We start from the raw sequence: 24,848 nt of genomic DNA, 5'->3' as shown, positions 1-24,848 counted from the left end.
GCTAAAAGGCCACGTTTTAGGTGGAATTAGCGTTTCAGGGAAATAAACAAACAACAAGCATACAAACAAAGCTAGATTCAGCAGGCCTGGATCTAGTCTATGCTACAGCAAACAAGGTGTACCAATTTCAGTAAGAAGCAGTTCAAATATGCAGGCACTATAAGCCTTTTACCAGAAATTCCCAGCTCAGAAGGACAGAGTCCAGCCTCTCCTCCCACAAGAGTGCAGAACACGAACCCTCTTAATGTAAAATAACTGGCCTCAAGCCCAAGTGCTTAAACCAGAATTAATACACTTTTAGAATAACAGACACTGAGCCCTCAATCAGCAGTTCCCAACTTAGAAGGATGTAAGCTACCTGTTCTGCCACTACAGTGCAGACCGCAAACCTTCTTAATGTAAAACTGGTCTGAAGCCCAGGTGCTTAAACTAAAAGGCTTAGAATGAGTTACACCAAGCAGTAATAAATACAATTGAGTACTTTTAAGATGACGCAAAAGCAAAATAAAGTAGGAAAAAGCACAAATACAGTAAAAGCAGATACATTTACAGCAACATTTCTCACCATAGTCTCAGTTACAGCAGCAGTACTCATCACACTCTTATTTACAGCAGCAGCACTCACTATACTGTCATTGGCAGCAGCAGTACTCACCATAGTCTCATTTACAGCAACAGTACTCACCATAATCTCATTTACAGCAGCAGTACTTACCACAACCTCATTTACAGCAGCAGTGCTCACAATACTGTCATTTACAGCAGTAGTACTCACCATAGCCTCATTTACAGCAGCAATACTTACCATAGTCTCAGGTACAGCAGCAGTACTCACTATAGTCTCATTTACAGCAGTAGTATTCACCACATTCTCATTTACAGTAGTAGTACTCACCATACTGTCATTGGCAGCAGCAGTACTCACCATAGTCTCATTTACAACAACATTTCTCATCATAGTCTCATTTAAAGCAGCAGTACTCACCATACTCTCACTTACAGAAGCAGTCCTCACCATAGTCTTATTTACAGCAGCAGTACTCAACACACTCTTATTTACAGCAGCAGTACTCACCATACTATCATTGGCAGCAGCAGTACTCACCATAGTCTCATTTACAGCAGCAGTACTCACCATAGTCTCATTTACAGCAGCAGTACTCACTACACTCTCATTTACAGCAGCAGTACTCACCATACTATCATTTTCAGAAGTAGTACTCACCATAGTCTCTTTTACAGCAGCAGTACTCACCATAGTTTCATGTACAGCAGCAGTCAGTACTCACCATAGTCTCATTTACAGCAGCAGTACTCACTACACTCTCATTTACAGCAGCAGTACTCACCATACTATATTTTTCCGGAGCAGTACTCACCATAGTCTCATGTACAGCAGCAGTACTCACCATACTCTCATTTACAGCAGCAGTACTCACCACATTCTTATTTACAGCAGTAGTACTCACCATACTGTCATTGGCAGCAGCAGTACTCACCATAATCTCATTTACAGCAACATTTCTCACCATAGTCTCATTTACAGCAGCAGTATTCACCATACTCTCATTTACAGAAGCAGTACTCACCATAGTCTCATTTACAGCAGCAGTACTCACCACACTCGTATTTACAGCAGCAGTACTCACCATACTGTCATTGGCAGCAGCAGTACTCACAATAGTCTCATTTACAGCAACAATACTCAGCATAGTCTCATTTACAGCAGCTGTACTCACCACACCATCATTTACAGCAGCAGTACTCACCATACTGTAATTGGCAGCAGCAGTACTCACCATAGTCTCATTTACAGCAACAGTACTCACCACACTCTCATTTAAGAAGCAGTAATCACCACAGTTTCATTTACAGCAGCAGTACTCACCACACTGTTATTTACAGCAGCAGTACTCACCATACTGTCATTGGCAGCAGCAGTACTCACCATAGTCGCATTTACAGCAACAGTACTCACCAAAGTCTCATTTACAGCAGCAGTACTCACCACACTCTCATTTACAGCAGCAGTGCTCACCATACTGTCATTTACAGCAGTAGTACTCACCATAGTCTCATTTACAGCAGCAGTATTCACCACACTCTCATTTACAGCAGTAGTACTCACCATAGTCTCATTTACAGCATCACTACTCACTATACTGTCATTTATAGCAGTAGTCACCATACTCTCATTTAGAACAGCTAGTCTCTCATTTACACCAGCAATACTCACCATATCCCATCTACAGCAGCAGTACTCAACATTTTCTCATTTACAACAGCAGTATTCACCATACTCAAAATCAGATGGCATAAAAGTTAAAGCATTACTTTTACATTGTAAACGCAATGCTATCTACATTATGATTTTTGTATAACAGAACAGATGCATTTCTGTGTTGCTAGTTTAAAAAAAAAAGGAAAATATTTTTTTCATGTTAAATACAAATGATTACGACTGGGTCACTGATCATAACCAACTAGAAGTGCATGGAGATCTGTGATTATTTTCTGCAATTATGAAAAATACAGGCTTTTGTTCACTGTCTATGTGGCAGTATATAGTGTTTTACAGCTTTCAAAACCATAAAACAGTTCATGCTCCTACAAATTTGTTCTGTACTGATAGTACATGGAGAATACCGGGCTTGTTGCATGAAAGAAAATTTTGGTCATCTCTTTCTTCTCATAACTCTTTTTTTGTATTCCTGAGATATCCATCAAAATTCAGCTATGAAGCTTTGCCTCTCTTGGTTATGATTAAAGACCTGATCATAATAATAATACTTTGCTTAGGCTCAAACCCTGCACCTTGGGTACAAGACCATGAATTCTCTACTCCTACCACCACTTGTGTTTCAAGGAGTTGAGTGCTTAGCTCTCAACTGCCCAGATTTTCACAGAATGCCTGGAATTTTTGGCTCATACTTTTAGTTTGTTCCTCTTAAATTTGTGTTTTTTTTTCTGGCAAATCAGTGAGGACTGAATTCACTAAAAACAGTGATATCAGACAGCCATTTAAGTTTCAGTCTTCCTATCTTTCAGGAAATGCATGGTAACACAAAACCTTTTATTCTAGCAACTTTCTAAGATTATACAAGTAATATTTAAAATGTGCCCTTGGCTTTAGGCCTTTGCCCCCCCCCCCCATAAATATTGGCTTTTTCCAGATTTCTTGTGCTACACATTTTGAGAGATATAGTTGAGTGTCAAGTAGATTTTCCAAGAAAGTGAGTGTCAAGTGCATTTTACAAGGAGCTGAGAGCATCAGGTGAAGAGAAGTTTAGTGCTGCTTATATGCCAAGTCTGGTTACAATATTCAACTGTTGTTTAGCAAGTGATATCATTATTATGCTAAGTTATTTAAAATCATTGTTAGTAGCACAACAGATAGTATACTTACTTTTGATGCAGAAGGCTGTGGATTCTACTCCACAGTACATAGATGGATTGCTGATACTGCTTAATTATATGTTTGATTATCCAGTTTGATTATCCGAACTATCCTAGGTCCCAATTAGTAATGACTCTCTACTGTACACGAGCTGTGAACTGAAATACCTTTGTCGAGCTCTTAAAATCACATATATATATTTAAATATTCATTATAATTTTTTACCAAGTGGGGCAACTTTTGTGGTCGTTTTTGTGGATCAGTCCTATTTGTAGGTTGTTGCAGTATTGGACCACTACTGTACATATAACATTTTGAAGGTGTTTACTTTTCTCATTGTTTAAATTTTTTTGAATATCGGTGAGTAACCCTTTGAGCAGAAATGAAACGTGGTGTTTTGAGTGAAGCGCAGAAGAGGAAAAGAGCTGCAGAGGAGAAGGAGAAAATGTACAAACTTCCAAAATTAACATCTTTGCTGTACAGCATGTTATTTAATGTTTAAGCAATGATTTTGTTGGAAGTTTCAATAAATATATGTTTAATTTTATTGGCCATTTTCATTTTTAATCTTGTGAGTGGTTGTGTAGGTAGAGTCCCTAGTTCACTGTTTTGCCCGGGGGCCAATGTCATTAAGATGGCCCTGTGAAGGGGTGTTAGCTGTCTCAGTGTCTCAATAGCCTATTCGTTACAGAAAAAAAATGTATAGGTATGAGGAAATGTTTTACAATTTAAAAGCTGTAAAAAAACTCAGCATTGCCTCGCAGACAGCAGCTAAAGTGTCCTTCTGATGAATATACATCTTTAAAAGCTGTTAGACCATTCTCTCTCCCTCAATTTTATTTTTTGTGACAGAGTGAAGTGCATTATAACTTTTAATGCCATGAAGTGCTTTGGAAACTAATCTTCATTGGTTGTATTTAATACCCTACCTGGAGACTAGAGCTTAAAAGCACTGAAAAGCCCTTAGAAAGTTATTTCTTTCCAGAATTTGGAGTGTAGTTTGCAAGCTCCACATATTTGCAAACTCAGCTCCACATATTGCAAACTCACTTGACCAACTTTAAAACAAGATTACTTTACTCAGAAGAAAACTTTTTTTTTACTCAGAAGTAAAGGAAACTTTACTCAGCCCTCATTAGGCCACTGATCGAACATAATGTACCCTTTGGCATGTATCTGTCTACACACATAAACAACTGGAATGCCCACAGAGATACCTTACTAAAAGGATACAAGGCCTAAACAACACATCCTATATGGACTGACTCAAAGCCCTGTCGCTATGCTCGGTATCCTACAGACTGCTAAGAAGTGACCTGTGTCTGGCATATACGTGATCCTTCCACACATTACTGACGAATTTACTGTGCATCAGTAAGTCAAACGGCATCAGAAATACTCAGTTTAGGGATATAAACCTCCTCTGCAATATTAATAGAGGGACAGATATATTTTGCAGAGGATACGGCTGCTATGGTACAGACTCCCCATCCTCATTTTCAAGCACAAGTTAGATATATGGATAGGAAATACAAAATTTACCCCAGGACTGCCAACTGTACTACCAATGGACATATACAACTCCTAAATGCTTTATCCCATGCATGTGTCCCCTCAAATTATCTATGATATGATCCCAGTTAGTCTCATTAGAGGTAAGCTGGTTATTACTAACATGGGCAACTGTTGCTCTACAACAACAGTCAGTTCCTCCCTGGTTAGATCCAACCACAAACTAATCACCATGGAAATCCACATCTCACCCACACCCCCTGCAAAGGTAACCACCATGAAAAACTTCTCCAAAGCTGACTTTGGGCTCCTAAAAACAGAGATGGCTAACTTCACGGCACCCATGTCAATGGAAAATAGATGCATGGCTGCCGAATCCTACACCAATGCACTGTACGAACACGTACATAAATGCATGGAATTAGCCATACCCAACAGAACCAAGATGCTCTCCTCCAAAACAAGGAAGCCAATCTGGTGGCTCCCTGCCATTAATAAACTCTACAACAGAAGGAAGAAACTGTTGCAGAAAATGGTGAAGTTCCAAGACTGGAAAAACTCCCTTATTAGCCTCAACAAAAAGTTGAGATTCCTCATCAAAACCACTAAAGTCAGCTATGAAAGCAGAATTGCAGCAGCCACTAAAAACAACCACAAAGCCTTTTATAGTTATATCAAGAATCTCCATGGCAATACCCAGGTTTGCTCTGAGTTACTTCACAATGGTACCTCCTATACTGAGCCAACAGATATTGCCAACATACTGGCTGACAGATTCTGTGCCAACTTTACCCCCCCCCAAAGGACCAATCACAATACCAGAGGAATGCCAGGCACCCAGCATTACTGCAGCACAGGTTAAAGCTGCATTGTCCAAGGTCAATAATACAGCTTTCATGGTACCCGACAATATTCCTGGATGTGTTCTACATGAACTACAAAGTGAACTGGCACCACATCTGTGTGCCCTGTTCAATCACAGCCTCACCTCAGGCTTTGTCCCTTCTGAATGGTGCACTGCTACAGTCATCCCTCTCCATAAAGGTGGAGTAACTACAGACCCTGGTAATTATCGCCCCATTAGCCTGACGAGTCTGATATGTAAGGCTATAGAGTGCATCATCATGGACCTAATTAACAAGGATATAGGGAATCCCCAAACTCTAGATCCCAAGCAATTTGGTTTTGTGAAAGGTAGATCATGCCTGCTCAACCTGGTTGACTTTGAGTCAGTCACCAAAGCTGTGGATGAGGGCAAGGCAGTTCATACAGCCTACCTCGATCTGGAAAATGCTTTTGATACCATTCCTCACTCAGAAATTATTGATAAACTCACCAAACTAGGCATCAACCCCTATATCACTAGGTGGGTTGCAAATTGGCTCACAGATAGAACCCACAGTGTGAAAGTAGCAGACTACAAATCAGACTGCTGACCAGTCATGAGTGGAGTCCCTCAGGGATTGGTCCTGGGTCCCCTCCTGTTTACCATCTACGTCTCAGAAGTCCAGGCTAACATGGAGGGACTCTGGCTAACCAAGTTCGCAGACGACTGCAAGCTTGGAGCCATTATTAACTCCCCAAGTGATGGAGACATCCTACAGAAAGGCCTCACTGTGACCAATGACTGGTGTTCAAACAATGGCTTTAAGCTTAATGCCAAAAAATGTGTCATCATCCCCTTCGGGGAAAACTCAGTTCCCACTAATGACCACATCGATGGGAGCCTGCTGAACACTGAAGGCGTTATAAGAGATCTGGGGACACAGGTTGACAGCAGCCTCTCATTTGACCACCACATTGCCACTGTAGTCAGAAAGTCCTTCTATGTGGCACATCTCATTACCAAGGGTTTTGCATCCAAGAAGAAAGAGGTCATTGTCTCCCTCTACTCTCCCCTCAGGCCAATCATCGAGTGAAATGCCCATTTGGCATGTACCTCACTAGACACATGCAACAGCTGGAAAGGCCACAGAAGTACCTCACGAAGAGGAATCTAGGCCTTAAACACATGCCCTACATGGACAGACTCAAAAAACCCCAGCTATTCTCCTGTCTCATATCATCTACTAAGGGCGATCTCTGCTTGACTTACAAAACCATGCCTGACCCAGCTTTGTTAGAAATGCTACATCTAAAGAAATGTCAATCCCTCCGCACCACATGCTCCAGAGATCTCAACCTCATTACCACAATCAACAGAGCATGCTGGAAGGACAGGTTCATAACCCAGAGACTGCCCATGCTCTGGAATAGACTTCCCATACATGTCAAGCAGAGCACTTCACTGGCCCTCTTCAAGAAAAATCTTGATGAGTGGATGGGAAATAGAAATTTCACCCCGGGGATCGCTCCAGTGGCTCTCCTTGATAGAGGCACTGGGAAGTAATGTCGGGCAGCAGGATGCCAGGGCACTTCTATGGGTAGGCTTGTAAAGGCTCCAGGACCATTAGCCTAGTACACACCTATAAACCTATTATTGACCAAGGGGTGGGTAAGGCCAATCAATAACCAAATGGGATAAGGTATTTTGAGCAGAAAAAGAGAAATTGGCTAGACTTAAAATGGTCTACAAGGGTAGCTAGACTAGTACTTATCCATGAACCTATAAGATGGTAGAAAGGTTCTGTGAGTGAAAAAGAAATTCAGCATGAAGAGTTTTACAAGACTATTCATATATATGTAATATGCGGATGTCTGGTATGCAACACCTGAAATAAATTCTATTGTATTTTGAAAAAAAATGAATTTTATCATGAGTGCCTTCACTACTCATCATAAACCAAGTTTTCTATTACTGCAATGCTCAGTATTTCTTATATCCCACAAACAGGACCCAGAACTTTGTTTATGTAATATTTAGTCTGAATTACTGTTTCCCTTCATTACAAGATACAGTGGCTAAATTCTTTTCATAAGTTGCATGTTGAATATAGATTTACTGAGTTTTCATATACTTTTATGGTTGAACTTTCTTGTGGGTGGTTTTCTACTTTAGTTGTGAAGTAATTATAACAGTATATTTTAATGGTGACAGGTGTTTTTTTAGCATTGTAGTAAGGGTTATGTTAATATAAGTTAGCTTTATGGTTTGTTATGTCTTTTGGTTAGTTATTTAGAATCAAATCTGTCCTGCTGGTATTGCTGTTTTATGACTAGCTAGTTGCAGTTGTGACCAACATTTTTTTCTTTACATTCTAATTTTTAAAATGTAATTTCTGGAGCTTTGATTTCTGTGATGGACAATTTGTGGGGTTTGAGTGTGCATTTCTGTGTGTGTAATTTATGAAATTTCTGTTTTTTGAGTGTGAATGGGTCTGAATTTCTGTGACTGATTCGTCATTATCCAAGTGGTTGATGACGCACAAAGCTTGGTGATAAATGCTTGATGATGCACATGGGGGGCCGGATTTCATAGAGTTCATGGTAGGTATTTATGGACAGCACAGCATACTGAAGGAAGACTTCAGTGCACTAGATGTGCATACAATTTCAGAAAACACACTGAAATCACTCTGAGTACTTAGCTATTCAGCATGGGATAATTATGGATTGTGTGCATGCCTGTTGGATTCCAAAACACATTGGGCACGCCCAATGCAACTTAAGTTCGACAAACTGCAACACCAACTCTGTTTCCGAAATCCTCGGCATACGCTTTACATCCTACAAGGAATGGAAGCTACATCTATGGGTTCTGGTATATTCTAGAACCATGCTGCTAAAAATAAACAAAAATGCAAACAGCAGTTAATGAACAGCAACAGGCTGCAATGATTCAAGCCATAAGTGAGGCTGTGGCTGTGTGCCCTAAAAGACACACAGCAAGAATCAGAGCAAGGCTGCAACTAAACCAATTGTCAGACCAACAAATCATTGACAGATACCGGCTAGACAGATAACTAGTGCAGGTTGTCTGCAGCATGTGTGCCCCACATATCTGTGTGTATCCTGCAAGGAAACCCCATTCCACTTGAAATCAAACTGTGTCTCAGCCTGGGTGTACTTGCATCTCAGACATTCCAGAGACAGATAGGGGATGCCGGGGGAGTGTCACAGATACTGCCAGCTGTATATCTGCAAAATTCCTGGCAGCAATGTGCAGCAGTGTAGATGGGTGAATCCACTTTCTGTCCACCCCCATGGAGTGGAGAACTGTAATGCACCAATTTTGCAGCATTGCAAACCTCCCCCATGTACTTAGTGCAATAGATTGCACACACATACTAATCAAGACAGCTGCATATCCTGAAGCAAGATGATACATCAACAGAAAGGGATGGCCATCCCTGAACTGCAAGGTCGTGCTTTCAGCAGGTGGCAGGATAAAATCATCATGACAACACACCCTGGAATTGTCAATGATGGTGCCATTTGGAGTGAAAGTGGACTGAGGGCTGCATTCCAGCAAGGTGATATACCTGACGGACCGCTACTGGATAAGTACAGGAGCACAGCTAGGATGTAAGATAAGGACATCCCAACAATATCTATACTGACCAAATATGTGTTTACTCCCCACAACAGGTGACTGTGGTTATCCACTTGAGCCATGGCTCATACCATGAACAATCCAACCCTCCAGAAGAGGCCTATAATAGGGTACACACAACAACCAGAAACACCACTGAGCATGTGTTTGGTGTACTGAAATCTCAGTTTAGATGTCTGGACACATCCGGGGGTGCACTGCAATATACACCTGAGAAGGCAGTACATATGATAATGGTGTGCACCATGCTGCACAACGTGCAGTCTGCCAGCTGCAGGTGTGGGTAAACTACCCCAAGAACCTCAGATGTCTGAAGATGACATTCCACAAGTATCAGAGGAGGAGCAGGAGAACACAGGAGACAGAAGACATAGGCATAGGCAACGTAAGATGCAAGAACAAGTGCAGGCTCAGGCATTGTGGCCATGTCTGACCCACAACTTTGAGTCATGACAAGCCACATGTACATGAGTACACAAATTAAAATTGATGTTCAGGTGTTGCACCATCTCAGCAGCATGGATTGCATCTAACAGCAATTACTCACTGGATATACACACTGAGCATCAGAAATAATGTCATAATCATAATATACAAGATTATGAACATATACAAAACTGTCATAACAGGGATCATCAACTCAGGGCACAACTGACACAGGTATGCATACATACTCAGAATGTTGTATTAGTGTATGGAACACAATAAGGGACACATATCAGTGCAACGCATTCCTATTCCTCCACTACAATAAACTGTAAACAGGTAAACAGCACAGGACATACTGCACAACTTTTAATGTCAGAAACAAAATATATCACTGTACAGTATGGATAAAGTAATGTAATAAATGGAGTCAGCTATGGTTAGTATAACTGTTGGACTCACGCGGCATCACACATGTCAACTAACACAGACAGATGGCATTGTAAGAGTTCTGCATAGCAATCACATTTAACTTTAAAGTGATTGACATCAGACAGAGGAAAAAAGGGGGCGATCTTAATAATGAGTTACAAGTATGTGAATACTCATGGATCACACTTTTAGAAGATGATTGTTTTCCAGCTTTAAATACAGCAGTAAACATTAAACTCATTTTAAAGAGAAGACAGTTAACTTTGAAATAACATCTTGTGTGGATGGGTCTTAGTTAAATGGTTTACTTATTTTATGACTATACTAACTTTCAGTAACATTTTGCCTGTATATTTGTCTTTAAACCTAAGTGCTTAATACAACTGTGTCATGTGATTAGTTTTATGGTTTGAATTTACTATTTAAATGAAGGTATTTGATATTTTGATTTCTTTTTTACACACTGATGAAGGGTTGATCCTAAAAGCTTTGTGATTTTTTTTCCTGTTTGTAATAAATGCTGTATTTTACCTCAACGTTTCCAGGCTTTGGATTTTTTTTCTATTGTTTTGACTGCCTGGTTTACCTGTATGCTGTTCTTGTTTCTTTGGACTCATGTGGCATCAAACATGTTAACAAACACAGACAGATGGCATTGTAAGTGTTCTACATAGCGATCATTATTGCCATGGTGCGAGTATGACGGTACAAGACAGAGGGGATCACAGTTTGTGGTACTGTAACTCAGTCTAGGTCACCACATTGATGGTGTGCACCACAGTCTGCTCTGCCCCTAGCATGTACAGAAGCATTTGGCTTAGGTTGCTCCACAGAGGAGACAGAGAGGGCGACACCAGCATGTGGAGGTGAAGGAGCATGAGTGCAACTTGACTATCTGGTCATGACTGCCAGGCTCACAGCAAATGGACCAGCATTGGAAGTGTGTGCACATTAAGGCATAGACACTGATGGACGAGGTTGGTTTTGCTGAGAGGGGACTTGCCTCTCATTTGGCAATTGGCTATGCACAGTAAGGACATGCAGAACCCTGCTTGTACTGTGGCATTGCTGTAGTATGGAGAGGCCAGGAATTCTGCTGACCATGCCACAGATAACATGCTTTCATTCTGAGCGGTCAATTAAGCCATTATCTGACTGTGTCTGCAATCCTGTCCTTCATGCAGCACAGCCAGCTGGTGTGCAACATGATCTGTGGCATGGGCACGTGCATGGATTTCTGACCCATGACATTGATGGGAGCATTCATTTCCCTGTAGGAGTAGGCAGGCACCATTTGACACCTGCCCATGCACACCAGCTGTGTGCTTGTATCTATTGCTATGGCCAGTATCAATGTGTTGTGGGGAACTGTCAACATCATCACAGTCTCAGCTGGGTTCTGTTGTTCATTGGCCTCATCCTGTCCACCATCCAATGCCCCCTCATTGCCAGAAAGGCTGGGCAAGTTTCCCTCCACATCTGAGACTACATCTGCAAACACAAGACTGTCACCATCTTGGCTGGACTATATCACCATGTCACTGTCCTGTATGCCAGAGGCTATGATTCCATATTGAATCACATCAGATCCCACACCGTGATCAAAGGATGGGCTAATGAGGATACAGATAGTTGATGTGCTAAAAGAAGAGCGGTCAGGACAACATGTTTACATCACACACTGGATATCATTAAACACATATGACACAGATATCTTACTGCAATGTTACAGATAATACTGGCTTACCATTAGGTCTTGTCTGAATATCAGTCATGAAATCTACATAACAGGGAGTTCATGATTAGGTTATACAGCCAACATACATGACATATGTGATGCATACAAAAATAACACACACCTGACAAGTCCTTCTGTGAAGATGGTGTGGTACAGGAGGGATGCACTTCTACTAGTGATGGGAAAAATGCCACCATTTTAATGACATCACTGCCAGCGTGAGCTATTATAACAGCATCACAACATACAGTAGGTATTACATAGACATACCACTTGTTTGTGCACTGGATGATGATGCTGTCTGTCGTATGAATGGGTAGAAGGACACAGTTTTAATGGAGGACAACAACAGGAGTAACAATGACATGTATGAAAGATAGATAATAGGATACCACTGGCAGATCCCCACTGTGTGAGTTTGTATGTTGCACTGCAGATCCTGCAGTAGGAAAGTAAAGAGAAAGACAACACAGTCATGTATGCAGGCAACAGAATACTGACAGCATTACATGTACAATGCAGTAACAACGGCTGTGAATACTCACATGATGGACATTGCACTTGTTGGCCAGATGTACCTGTATAAAAAAAACAGTGATATTAATGTCATGTATCACAGGTCTGTTACACATTCCTGCAACATATGAACCTAGTAAGGTAACACATCTGGTCTGTCTGTTCTTGCACCTGCACAGCTTGGACCCACACTGGATGTGCCTGTAGTGTACAATGTTAGGGAAATATCAATATGACACTAAACAGCAGTGCCATGACATGAGGCTGAGGCAATAACAGGTAGTGGTCACAGTAACACAGTATGGATACACTCACCTGCCCTTCCCTGGTATTGTCCAGAAATAGATGGACCTGTGAATATTGATGAAGACAGCATTACATATGTTAGTTTCACTGTTCTATCTGTACTGCAGTTGTATGAGTACATGTCATCATACTTATGCATATCGTCATCACCCTTTGTTGACCTGTGTGCATGGTTCAGTTCTGCTGCTGTAAATCAAAAATGATAATACATGAATATGCACTCAACATCAGTATGTGATGATTTACTCTGTAGTCATCCATGTCATGCAAAGTAAGACATACATGTGCTGCCTTGAACTCCCGTTTCTATCCCACCCCACAGTATATGTGTGTGTGTCTCTCTCTCTCTCTCCCTCTCTCTACTTGCTGTATGCAGGGAGGGAAGAAATACTTTGATCTCATTGGAGGGATCAATGGTGGTCCACCACAGGTGGCATCCCTTGATTTCTCATACTGTCTTAACCTGTTGTCTGCATGGAGGATCATGTCAGAGCAGCATTGACAACTAGCCTCACAGGATCTATTTTGACCTCCAACTACATTTATCATGTTGGTGATGTCGGCCCACACGTCATTCCTCCATACTGTATTCTCTGCATGCACAAGGAGTCTCCATCCATGTTGTCACAGAGCATGTAGTATGATGTCATTTTCCTGTGGGAAGAAATTTTCACCCCTAGATCTGTTTGCTGTCTGAAAAACAGTGATATGCACATCATCATATTTCTATGATGACCCAGTTATGCAGATGATTATGTGGACAGCTTATGTCACCATAAACAGTATGCATTCCTGTGCAATGCAAAAGTCTATGAAACACTGACTGTGACAAATACTAATAAGACATACAAAGAGTAACACCAATGTTTGCATACCTAACAGTTGTAAAATCAACATAACTTCTAACATCTATAGAAGCCATATGTAGGATTCAAAACCCTTGCAACACATATCTAGTGAACAGAAGTCCAACAACAACAGCATTATACCACATGAGTGTGCATGCATTTCACATTCAAATACTACACAAATTGACATTTGCACAACTTATGGTACATTTCAGAATGATTAATGTTAACAGAGGTAATAGTCCCCAAAACTAAATGCTAGCAGGTTGGAATTTACCTCATCAGTTATCTATGACTCAGGTATCTCTGAAAGTGAGAGCATGTAATGTGCACCCATCTTTAAGTACCATTTATGCCATACAAAACTAATAAGGTTTATTAAAATTCCAAGTTTTAGAATCCTATTTGTGTACCTCTAGGTAAGTTCTCGAAATCTGGCACATTATCCAATAGCTCGTCATAAAGGGCAGGTGCTCCACTCAAGTATCCAATAGGTATTGATAAAAGGTACCATGTGTAGCATGTGCCCATTATCTTCCCATGATCAGATAACATGACTTAAGTGCCACTTTTAAATATTGATTCTGATACATTTACCAATCAGATCATTGTTACATGTGAAATGAGTGGGGCCTCAGTGAGCATTTTTCATCTTTAAAAGTTCAAATTCATTTTCCATTGCAGTATCAAGATGGCTACTTCCAGGAGGTTGTGATGTGTCCACTCAGCCAACTAGACTGTCACTTTTGTGTTATGACATGAATAAATGAATCTTCATGTGTTCTGTTCAAGCAACTTTATTATATACAAACACATTACTATTGTTGACAATAGACTGTAACTTAAGGAACTTATATACAATTAATGACTATGATCATGCATGCTCACTTCCTAGCTGTTCTTTTAAAATGGCACTAAGGTTATGCACATGTGCAGGTTATCTATGTGCACATACAGCCTCACATGCTTCTTAACGATATAAGCACACACTCTTTGCACTGTGATCTACATAGACCAAGGAGGAGACAAACCAGATTCTGTCCATCTGTGCTGGAGTGAAGCATCAGATGAGAGCCAGGCTCAGAAACTTCGCAATGATCGACATCTGTAACTCGATCATGTGGGAGTGACCTGCATCCCAGTGATGCTAAGGATCTTTGGCTTTTGTCTGAGGGTCACTGAGGTGCAGCGACAGCCCTGGATACCTGCAGTAAGTGTCATTATCCTACATATACCTGAGCATTCCTACAGAATTTAGAGATGTAGCTGTGTCCAAAATATATAAGACAGATGTTTTTTATAACCATTAGTCATCTGTTCTGACAATTATCTCATCTGGATAATTGAGAAGGCATGGTGACTGCTCTCCATATCAGTGTGGGCTATATTCCATGCTGTTAGTTTATTTAATAATGTTTGTAATAAGCATAATACAGAATGTTGCAGATGTACATCTGTTTTCCATCATATAACGACATAATTTCACATATCCACTGTACTTGTGTATCACTGGCGTCTATTGCATCTAGGCCGCTGATGACTATGTATTTCATAGTAATTCATTATAGTATGACAATATTGCCTACTCTAGCAGTATATGCCTGAATAGTTACCATAAATAACTTCCTTACTTCATTCCTCTTAATAAAATGAACATTGCTACTACAGTCCTGTTTGCTTAAGCCAAGAGGAATGCCAGTCTGAATGATTACACATATATTTTCTGTTATATCTCAATACCTGTTATTTCTTTACATTGTTGTGAACAATAACTGTCGGAGGTTTCTGTATTCATCTGTTATCTGCAGGAATAGGAATTAACACAATCAGTACCTGTCTGTTAATAAGTGCTGCCTGCTAGCTTGCTCTGTAAGGAATCCCTTCAGCATGCTTGTGTTTTGGCATGCTGTGGGTTCAGTTCCACATGGGAAACAAAACATGTCATTAAATTGTTACCTTGGTTCATTTCACACATAATCAAATCTACTCCTCTACAGAACTGTTTATTGATATTAACATTTATTTTGCGCATGGTTACAAATAACTCAGTTATTTGTTGAATTGCTACGGCTATGGCCATAATCTGCAATGGTCTGTTAACAGAAGCTCTTTGCAGGTTTAGTAAACCTTGCTACAGACAGTTTTACTTCTGACATAGTTTTGTGCCATATGGTGTTATTTAAAAAAATGCTATCAAGTGTTGTTTTGAAAATTCACTTCAACAGCCAGCTCATTGTTATCTTTTGCAGGTGTCAGCTGGTCAGAGTTGCATCTGAAATGCAGAGCAGGGAGATACTGTACAATGACGTATGCATTTGCACCTTTTATGTCTCTGTTAACAGAAAGTGTGTGTCAGTGTAAAAGCAATGGAATAATGATATGCTAACAGACACTTAGAAGAACAGTTTACTGAAGTAGACAAATTTATGAAACCGTGCAGGTCCCAATAATAATATTTTGACATTTACAAAGCCTTTATTTTGTCAAATTTCAGTTATCGTAATGTGTCATGAGGCAGTACCTGGCATGATTCCATTCAAATGCCAGGAAATGTTACATGTGCTGGCTTTGCCTGTACTTGCCATGCTTCAAGCTGCCCAATATTCAAATGTCCAGGTAATGTCATGATTCCCTTTGGTAAACTGTGGTTTGCATGCCAATGCACAGCCTTGATTGAACTGCTCACATTGGTGATGGGAACATTCTCCCTGACGTGTTCTGTTATTGGACATGTCCATAACTACATATAAAGTGACAGAAGGTGTTATGCGCATTAGGAACCATTTAAGAGCAGCAATTGTGCTGATTTTACTTGTGCTACTTGTTAATATTTGCGACATTTGTAACGGAACTGTGTTTTAAATAACAAAATAACAACTTCAATGGATGCTACCACAGCTTCAGCATCATATTTGCATAAGTCAGCAGTGGATGGGATGCCAGTTAAGTATGTTAGACTGCAGATGTGCATGTCAGTTTCGGTTTTAGGTTAGCTATGATCATCATGGGGATGTGTGGTGTGATATACATTTCCTTTTAGCTATGATCATCATAGGGATGTGTGGTGTGATATACATTTCCTTTTAGCTATGATCATCATGGGGATGTGTGGTGTGATATACATTTCCTTTTAGCTATGATCATCATGGGGATGTGTGGTGTGATATACATTTCCTTTTAGCTATGATCATCATGGGATGTGTGGTGTGATATACATTTCCTTTTAGCTATGATCATCATGGAGATGCGTGATGTGATATATATTTCCTTTTCATTTGTCATGTTTTGAATCTCATCTTGACAGAACATGGGACCCACAGACAATTGCCTATCAGACAGAGATGATGATCATATGCCAGGCCACTGCTGGGGTCCTCCTCCTCTGATGATGATGATGATGACAACGACAATGATGAGGAAGCTGGACCAGTACTTGCCTGTGCCATCATACCTGATGCACCAGTGAGGAGATGTCATCAGGAAAGGAGCAGAGATGCTTATCTGGATGATATTTGGGAGATTGTGACTGATGTGTTTCAAACACAGTTGAGGGACATGATGGAGACATTCTTCCAGGATATGGCACATGCTTTGTGTGACTCATTCGGGGAGATAGCCCATGAGGTCATTTGTGAGGCACAGCCCCATCAGCCTGATCACTGCAGTCTGCAAGTATTGTCTGTGCTCTCCAATTGTGTTATGCTGCCAACATGCTGATTGCCATATAATTGACTGGACTGTATATGTACTGTTGTGCATGCATACCATGTAGCTGCCATGCTTAACTGTTATCGCTGTGGGACATTTACTTCTGTTTCAATGTGTGCATGACATAGACTTTACACTTTCATCACAAATTCTGCTGTCCATGCTTTGTGGCAGTTAACCTGCAGCTAATGTTGCAACAATTTATTTTTAAACATGTGTTTTGCTGAAGAAAACTGACTGGCAACAGATGTTGTCCATAGTCCAGCATATTGTGTACGTGCAACAGAAGGACATGTAATTTCCTATTTTGTTAGTATGACAATTGTCATTCTGTCCCACTGGCATAATGTAGTGTTGAGTGCCTTGTGTTGGCAATGATGATGCCATGTGGGGTCATGTACAGGTATGTCATACCTATGGGCAGTCTTCCTTTTCTGACTGCATCACATACCAATGTAGGATTATTTTATACACTGTGATAAGGATAATTAATTCTATAACAGTACACTGTGCCATGTTTCCTGTATGTTACATTTCAAAATACATTACTTACTCATATAGGTTCACACCTTATACTAATAGTTGTACACAGTAACTGATGATCATACATGTCTGTGCACATAGTCGGATCCATACGGACACACAATTGTACCTTTTACATGTGAGCATTCACTGACTTATCATTAATGTGCTGTAATTATGATGACAGGAGTGCCTTCTGCTCATTAATGGGCAGGGTGCGTGACATACACCTGTGGTTGTTTAGTCAACATTGGCATGACAGGATATGTATATGTGACTGAAATTCTTAGCTTGTTTATCTATTTCTGTTAATGTTACATGATTGCATACTACTGTGCACGTGTGATTTATATGTACCAATTTCTGCCAATATCAGAAATCAGTCTACCCATGCGGCATACATTTGCCATTTGCTTGAATGTATTTGGTTTGGCTTTGACAGCACCCTGTGTGCTGTACACATGCATTTGCAATGTGTAAACTTACCTTGTTGTCTTGCTTTTCCATGATGTGTGCCCCGGTTGTCCACTACACTTCCACTTTCATATTTCCATAATATATTTTGCAGATATGTTTGCCTTTGTTGCATTTATTGACCATTGTCATGTATTACATTGCTGACATGGTGAACATCTGCCAAATGTATGACCGTTTTACAGATGCAGGACATCTACACACAAGTCACTGGCTACTGCTTGTAATAAATCCCTGATCTTGTTATGCTTGTGTTAACCAGCGTATGTTGTTGAAATCCATGTGCACAATCTGATATATGTTTAAGTTGAAGTGTTATATTTTTTGCAATTATTCTTTCATGTCATTGGCATGTGTATGTATATTGACATTGCTCTCCATTTAAGCCCAGGACAGTCATCCATATATGCCTACATCTGTGTATTGCCTTTGACATGTCATATGTGTGAGACATACATGCATTCTATTACACATTTGCTTGAATTGCGTATACCTACTTGTGTATTTAGTAGCCATTTTGCTGCATTACTTCTGTTTAGCACTGTGCTTGGTTGTTTGCCTTTCACGTGCAAGGTTGGAGGTTCGGTTCTGTCTTCTGCTGGAGTTGTCTGGCATTCTTAGATCTGCATGTGCTCATATGTTGCTTGGCTTACACTTGCACTGACTACTTGGATATGTGGTTCTATATCCAGTGTGTACAGTGGTCCTTATTTATTACCCTCCAATAAACATCTACCATTGGTCATACACATCCAGGTATGACTGCCACACAGTTTGCAACATGTAACTAAATAGGCCATAGGTAGACATGTTTTTCTGCATTTCACTATCTGCACCCTTTTTGGTACCTCTCCATTGCCTGTGTTGTGCAGTGCACCATCTGTGAGCTTACCTGCCCTTACTGTTTTTTTTTCCAACCTTTGTAGGTCATGTGTTATGATATCTGTTCTATGAGTATACCTGCTGTGATAGCCTTCCCCTCTTCTTTCCCTGTCTTTCCCTTTATTCTTAAAAAATGGTCTATTCCCACAAAAAAAAAAAAAAAAAAAAAAAAAAAAAAATGCCTGTGTCCCTCTGACTTTCCCTCTGATTTTGCTGTTCCTTCATCCCCATTGTGTATATCCCTCTTCTTCAACCACATCTTCTTTTCCATCTCCTACTTTTCTTGGGTGTCCATGTTACCTGTGTTCTCCATGCAAGTCCCACACTCATTGTTAACTAATGTTAGCTATGGTGATGTGACTGTGATTGCTCTTCACCTTTATTAATTGTATTAAAAAATTTACGGATTTGAGAGTTAGCATATCTTTAATGGAATTAAGGTGATATTCTGTATGTTATTCCTTAAGCTTATTGGAGAGATTCTGTTATAGATATATATTTAAGACTGTCAGGATGCTAGAATTGTGAGATTCTTTCCATAACTTTGTTTATATACATCACACTTTGACAGCAATTTTTTATTACATATGGATTACTTTTGGGTACTGTTCAGTGCGCCATTATTACTGAGATACTCTTTTGTGTGCCAAGATATTCTGAGTTCATTGTGGCACTGTTACATATTATATTGTTATCCACAACTTGAGCGCTGATATCGGTGTAATGCATCAGCTTCCATGAACTTTACAGAATCTGGCCCAGGGTGGTAATGAAACATATGTGCACTTTGTCACTGATAAGCATTTATCACACACCATTATCACTAAATACTATCAGGATAAAGATAAATATTCAGAAAATTTTGGGGCAAGCAAAAAAAATGGCATAGCAAATAACTTTCCTAGATTTTTAACAAAATAATGCAAATGCCTTTAAAAATGCTAGCAGGGTACTGCAAGCCTAAAAGTAGTTCAGCATTCACAAGTCTTTCATATTTTTACAAAATGAATGCTAGTTTTCATGCATATGCCTGCATTTTTTCTGTCACTGGGCACAATATGGCAAAAATCATTTTCTTTTGTTTTGCACTTTTTTCCACAAATACAATATGTTCTTACAAAAATGAGATAAATGGAATATTTGGGGTTAGGTATAATCTATTTGCGTTAAAGAGGGGTGGTATTCATTTATCCAGTGTTGACACTTCATATTTCAGAATGCAAGCACTGCATGGACATAGCAAATAATACATCCATGATAAATCCTGACTTACATAAACCAGTTCAGTAGCCATGCGGAAATACCCAGGAACATAAGAACAATACTATGCAAGTAGTCAAAAGGATCATAGGATGCCTAGCCATAAACACTTTTATGAAGACACACTTAAAGGTTTGTGCCTCCCTTTTCAGGTACTTAATAATGCTTACCTTCCAAATTAAGCAGGGCTATACATGACATTTGAGAACGTATATCTCAGCTCAAAAGAATCATTTCCTTAATTACAGTCATTTCCTCTCCCAATATTTCTAATAGAGTACTTTGTAGGGATTTTAATTTTAAATCTGCCAACTCATTACACTCTCAAAACATATTTCCATTTACCTCTTTCTTCTTCATCACACCTCCAACACTTGCTAACTACCTGAGGAAAAATTCTTTGAACTTTGGGGTATAGAAATGCCTGTGTAAAGATCCTAAACCTTCTGGACTTGGTTGCATGCTTGGGAGCCGTACAGATGTCTATGTCTTCCTATTGTTCTCTTGTAACTTGCTTTTCTAATCTCTGTTCCCAATCTTTTCTAACCTCCTCTAATTTATTCTTATAGATGTCATGGAATATTTTACATGCCCTACTAATTATTCTTTTTTAACAGCTGCTTCTGTTCTAGATGCAGCTAAAAACTCTACCAGAGCAGGTCTTTCACTTAAAATGTTCCTATCCCCTTCTCTTTGCCTGTACTCTGTTATTAAGCCCTGTCAGGGAAGGCAGTCTCTAGCCTGTAATCCAGATGTCTTTTTGGCCTCATCCCTCTATACTACCTTTCCTGCAAGAGTTAATTTTGTCCAGTTAATTCCAGCTCCTTCTTGCCTATTTTCTGTACCCTACTAGCAGTCATCCCTATTGGCAGAATCTCCTTTCTCCAGTCTTGAGTTGGCTTATGTCTTAAATACTTTTTGATACTTTATGAATATAATATTCTGTATGGTTGTTGTTATTCTCCTTAAGGATCTGCATCCAGAATCCCACTCTCTCTTTATTTCTTGAATTTCCCACTTGCTTCATGATTATTCCTTCCACTTTGAATTATATCCTTTTTTGTGTTATGTTTATTAGCCTTAACTGTCTAGCTCAAAAATATCCCTTCAAATCAGGTAAACCTAAACAGCTTGTTGTATTGGAAGGATCAGCGTATTCCACTTAACACTTACCCTCTTTCCCTCCCAGATGAATTATTTCTATTCTTTATTAATTATTGTCTGCAACTTCTCCTCAAGTTGATAAAAGTTTGCCTGAATGATATACAAGACTAAAGGGACTAAAAACATTTGCACTGCTTGTATCTTACTATCCATATCCATAAATAAGAGTTTACAGTTTCTCAATGTTGTGTTATTTTTTGTTTAGTCTCTTCCCACATATCCTTAGCTGCCATAACAGAAGCCTTTTTAATCCATACTCCTAAATACTTCATCTTATCATGTCCCCAGAAATATGAGTACTACTGAACAAATTTGTGTGAGGGTATGCAATTTACGGCTATACCCCTTTTATCTTCATTAGGTTTATATCCTGAAAAGACTTGAAACTGTCTCAAAATGTTCCACAACACTGAAATGTCCTTTCCTGGATTTATCAGGTACAAAATAATATCATCTGCAAATAGAGCCAACTTTTTTGATTACCATATCAATTATATCCATGTATTTCTGAGTCCCTTATTTTCTTTGTGCTCTAAATATATAGCAAATAGCAAAGGGGAAGAGGCTACCGCTGTCTGGCTCCCCTGTTCAAACACAGTTTATCAGAGAGTAACCCTTCCAGTTTAATTCTTGCCTCCAGTCCTTCTCATATCCTTCTAATTAGCCTTATTATATAAGATAATGAAAACGCTTCCACTGCCCTACTAATACAATCCCAGCTCACTCTGTCAAATGCTTTCTTTGCATCAAGGCCCACCAGCAGCAAAGGTGTTTTCTTATATTCTGCTTCCCTCTGGCTCATCATTGTTCTGTTAATGTTGTCAGATGTTTGCCTCCCCTCCACAAAATCACACTGATCCATATCTATCAATTTTGCCAATACATTTGCCATTCTTTTAGCTAGTATAGACATAAACATTTTATAATTGTGGTTTAAAATTGAAATGGGTCTGTATGAAGCTGGGTCCGAATGGTCTTTGGGTATAATATGATTGTGCTGGTGGGAGGTTGGGTACTTGCTGTTTCAAGCAAATGGCATTGAGCAGGTGGACCATGTAATAGCACATGAACACCTTTTCACCTTGCAAGTCAGCTAAAGACAGATGAGCTTTTATAAAATAAAATCATAATTTCCCCTTTCAAACTAACATAAAAATTACTTAACATAAAAAATACTTAACAGTTACAATTTTAACATCTTAAAGATCAAGTGCATTGTTTTTTGCCACTTCTTTTTGCTACAACTATGCTATCATCATGTAAAGTATATGTTCTGATTCTAAAATATGCAGTTTTTACTTTTTATTTATTATGTTTAAACATTCAGGGTTTTGCATACTGTATGCTGAGCAGCTGTCCAATTACTTCCTGATTCTGTGTCATGTGTGGCACATTTTGAAGACATCGTAAAGAGAGGAGGAACAGTATGTAATTCAATAACTTAAGATACTGAATTGAAGGGAACCTTGCTATGCCAGGAACATGTACTCATATTCTATAACATTCTTTACTGAATCTCATTACTTTTTCTGAGCATAACCCAAACTTAACCAGGGGTTATGTGGGGCAACTGAGTCTGCATGGTAATCTGTGGTGCAGTAGATATGACTGTATGTCAAAGGTGGCGCTGCCAGCTGGGAGCCAGGTCTGACATATAGGTAGTGCAGTATGGCCTTGAGGTTGTCAGGAGTGAAAGCTCTGCATGTAGGGTGGCAACGTTGTCATATCTGCATTCTCTCTATCCAAGTCAAGGAGCAAGCTCTGGGGCCACTGCCCCACCAGGGAATTAAATCTATTTTGAAAGCAGAGCACTGTGATCCCAACAGGAGTCTGTGGGATGGGTCACACTACAGTGAACCATGCATGTGCATTGTCCCATGATCCCTCTGACTACTGACGCTAGCAGGGCAGCTCCACCTGTATATGGAACTTAGAATTGAAGGCAGTATGGCTTCCTACCAGGTAAGTCTTGCAGTACGTAGTCACAATTAGTACAATTACAGGTGGAGCTTCTGCCATCCCAAGAAGTTCAGTCAGTTCCATAAACATTTTTCATTCCATTTCAAAGACTGTTAACATAAAACACAATTATACTTCCATCTAGGTATCATCGCTGTGATTCACATACCCCTAGTTTTCTTTCCTATCACACTGTATGTCAACCATTATAATCGCCACTAGGAATCTTATCCAGTTCCTTTGTTCTTTTGCTACTTTTTATTTGAATATAAATCCATTGACTTATTTATTGATTTATTGTCTGATTACCTAAGTGGTTAATGATTGTGCTGTAGTCTGCCTCACTTTATGTTTTGAAATCACTTGCAGACAACAGAAAACATGCCTATCCATTACAAACTGTTTATCTACCTGACTGCTCATCAAAATGCAGGACCACATGACTCAGAATAAGGAAGTACCTGGCAACTGCTCAGTATGCAGGAAATGCAAACACAAGTTTACTAAACTTAGTAAATATAGTTTCAGTGAAGACACTAAAATAAAAAAAAAAACATGGTTCAGTACCAGAAACCTCACTTTGCATGATAAGCGCATAATTACTATAAAAAGAAATGACAAACAAAACACCTTTACACTTAACCTTTGAATGAAAATGTGCCACTTCTATATGCTATATAATTCTCACAAAAGTAATAGCAACATGTTCAAGGAGCATAAAATTAGTAGTGATGTGCTTAAAGTGATAGGAACAATGCCATGTCCAAGCACTGTCAGATGCACAGGCTTTTGCATGTACAATGCATAGCTCAGTCATCCTCAGGGACACTTGTTAGCACTGTCATATGCACAGGCTTTTGCATGTACAATGCATAGCTCAGTCATCCTCAGGGACAATTGTTAGCACTGTCACATGCACAGACTTTTGCACGTACAATGCATAGCTCAGTCATCCTCAGGGACAATTGTTAGCACTGTCACATGCACAGGCTTTTGCACGTACAATGCATAGCTCAGTCATCCTCAGGGACACTTGTTAGCAGAGGAAGGAAGACAGCAAAGTAAGACTGTTAGTACAATGGTATTATATGAGAAAATGTACTGCATTTCTTTTTAAATGTCATTGTATAACTTAAGATATCCTGTATTTAATTGTGTAAGTGCATGTGATTTTCATAACAAATGGTGTCATGTTTAGAACTTACTCATTGA

Source organism: Protopterus annectens, chromosome 1.part2 (genome assembly GCF_019279795.1).
Source record: "Protopterus annectens isolate FY-2018-M chromosome 1.part2, PAN1.0, whole genome shotgun sequence".
In the NCBI taxonomy this organism is placed as follows: Eukaryota; Metazoa; Chordata; order Ceratodontiformes; family Protopteridae; genus Protopterus; species Protopterus annectens.
This window is presented reverse-complemented; position numbering follows the sequence as displayed.